Below are 305 nucleotides of genomic sequence, written 5' to 3'. Positions count from 1 at the left end.
GCTTTGAACCTGTCGTTGTGTGCATCCATTTTAAAGGGGATAGAAGGTTGAATTAAAAGTTACATACACTCTTAAACAGAGAGCTGTTACCATCATATCTATACATTGCTTTGAGAACAAAGGTTTTCAACACAGTAGGTACACTGGGCTGTAGGGACAATAACATCACCCAGGAGTTTTTTAATTCCTCTTTACAAATAGCATTTCTGTAGTCAGTGTCCCTCCTTACCTCAGTTACCACACTTTATGAGTATAACAAGCAGAACTCTTCATGCTTAAATTAATAAGGGGTTTCACCAAAGTGT

The sequence above is a fragment of the Rhinolophus sinicus genome, chromosome 3 (assembly GCF_057876585.1).
Source record: "Rhinolophus sinicus isolate RSI-liver-muscle chromosome 3, RSI-T2T, whole genome shotgun sequence".
NCBI classification, from domain to species: domain Eukaryota; kingdom Metazoa; phylum Chordata; class Mammalia; order Chiroptera; family Rhinolophidae; genus Rhinolophus; species Rhinolophus sinicus.
This window is presented reverse-complemented; position numbering follows the sequence as displayed.